This window comes from Budorcas taxicolor, chromosome 5, assembly GCF_023091745.1.
Source record: "Budorcas taxicolor isolate Tak-1 chromosome 5, Takin1.1, whole genome shotgun sequence".
Taxonomy (NCBI): Eukaryota; Metazoa; Chordata; class Mammalia; order Artiodactyla; family Bovidae; genus Budorcas; species Budorcas taxicolor.
Genome location: NC_068914.1, coordinates 4,174,097 through 4,176,771, shown reverse-complemented (window position 1 = coordinate 4,176,771; position 2,675 = coordinate 4,174,097).

Here is a 2,675-nt window from a genome sequence, read left to right as displayed (position 1 = left end):
GTCCTGGTCCTGGTACATCATTTCATTGCTATCAACTCTTTCTCCTTATAATAAACTAGGGTGTGGCAGAGATGATGGTGAGAAGAGGATTGTGGCTGAAGATATTAAGGACAGAAAACTAATAGGATTTGATGACTAATTGACTGTGAAGCCGGATGACATTAAGGGAAAGGGGGTGGTCGGATCTCCGTGGGGATAAAGCAAATTACAATGTGGGACAGTTTGAGCTGCCTATTCCTGGGGGTGCTCTAGGGACAGACAAACACAACATGCCTGATGGAAACTGTGTTTTTTTTCTGCAGGCAGGCCTCTGGGGTTTCCACGCTTCCTGTGGGATTGACCACTATGTCTGTGACAACCACAGAGGCTGTTCCAACTCAGCTGATAAAACTTTGGCAAAGGTATGAACTTAAAAATGATCTGAAGAAAAAAGAAATAAAACAGTGGTCCTTATCGCTCACTGTTTTCTGTAGTTTCCACTGCTTATAAAAATATTTTATAATTTGACTAGACAGCAAATGGACAGTTGGAAGCTGAGAGATTTTTATTTCCAGACAAGTGATAGTTTCTGGTCTCCTGGAAGAGGCTGGAGATAAAATCTCTGTTTTCAGGAGGTGGCCTTCTACCAAGAATTCTCTGCGCTCTTTAAGGTAGTGTTAGAGGCTAGAGCAGAAAGATTAGATTTTAAAAAACAAACGGAAGGCCATGAAAGAGGAGATTAAGCTGAGAAATGAACGCAAACAATGACTGAAATGCCAGCTTGTGGAGGAGGCGTCCATCTCCCGGGTTCCTGAACGGGGTGGACTCACTGTTTTCATCTTCTGCTATGAAGCCTTTACGAAAGCCTGCAGTTCTAGTACGTGCTCCAATCTTCCCAGCAGGCAGCCCCCAAACCGGCCTGCTCTGTCCCTCCTTCTGCCCAGGAGGCCTCGCTCTTCCTAAAGCTGAGCCGTGGAGCGGTTCTGCAAAACCTTGTAAAGTAAGAAAGCAAAATGCTTGCTCCCTCCATGGCACCAGGTCCCCAGTATGGGGAACTGCTTCCAGGAAAGGCTGGATGCTAAAGATGAGTATCCTTCCTTGGACATTTTTACAGCTTCTTACCTGAAAAGAACCCATGCCTCATACCCTTTATCTGCCTGACAAACAGGTCATTTGCAAATCTCCTGGAAGTTTTCTGAGGAAAGCTTCTGTGAACCCATCTCTGGTTAGCTGCCCAATCTCTCTTCCATCAACCTTGTGATATTACCTGCTCTAGGGCAGCTTTTATTTTAAAGATTTGCATACAGTTTGGACATATACAATGAGCCTTGTAGGTAGAGATACTGTTTAGTTTGGACCGTTTCTTAAATAATAGGTCTGATCCTAGTGCTTTCCTCTTTCTCCAAAACTCCATAGTGAGCAAAGGAAATAGAACCCTAGGCAAGGTGGGAAATACCCTGGAGGGCACCTGGTTTATTTCCCGAGAAGGGCAAAGTGTTCTCCTCAGCCCAGGACTCACCCTTATTTCTCAGAAATCTATACCAGAGTCCATCAGTGTTTAATTCTGGATATGAAATCAGAATTTAAAGCTTACACTGAGACACAGTAAGGGGATAGGATGACCTAAAGGTGTTAGGTCAGAGAAGATTATGTAAGAGGGACTTCCCTGGTGGCCAACTGGTTAAGACTTCACCTTCCAATGCAGGGGGTTTGGGTTCGATCCCTGGTCTGGGAGCTAAGATCCCACATGCCTCCTGGCCAAAACCTCAAAACATAAAACAGAAGCAATATTGCAATAAATTCAATAAAGACTTTAAAAATATTAAAACCACCTTTAAAAACAAGATTATGTGAGAGAATCTTTCATATTTTGGGGGCTTGAAGATAAATCTGGGAGAAGTCACGTTCAACGTGTTATATCACATTATATTATTAAAATATAACCTGTCAAGTCAGAGATAAAAGAAAGCAATACCATCTTTAATTTTAAAAAATTACAAATAATAAAAAGGAAATTTAAATATAATATTAAAAAAATGACTCAGGAGTCCACTAGTCTGGTTAGTTGTGTGTGCATATGTGTGTGTGTATATATGTACACATATGAACATTTATATATATAATAAACAAAATACTTAAAATGTTTACATAAAATACAGTGATATATAATATATGTATAAACATTTAACATATGCAATCATAGGGTAACTGCTTTAAATTCTTTTGTCTTCACTTAACACTACATCATAAACATATCCTAATGTGATTACCAATTATAATTATCACTTAAAATGGCTTTATCATAGTCCACTTAAATGAGTGAACTGCAATTTACATAGCCATTACCTTAGTCTTGGACATTTATGTTACTTAAAACCTGTCTTTGGGAAAAGGCACTTCACAACTAACAGTTTTTTTTGTATCTGGAAAGAGACACTTAATTCTACCATTTTCTTTCCAAATGTCTCTTTAAGCCTGTCTCGTCTATGCTGTCTATAGTTGCGAATGTTGTGTGTGACATTCTAGTATCTGGTTTTCTTTCAAGCCTCTGTGCCTGCCATGTGTCAAACACAGGAAACCCAGTCTCTCTCCCTGAAGTCTCTGCTTCACCTCTGCCCAGCTCCTCCAAGACACAATGTGATGCTGCCCCAGAGTCCTTACAACTCAAGGATTCAAGCGAGGAGCAAGGGCTGCCC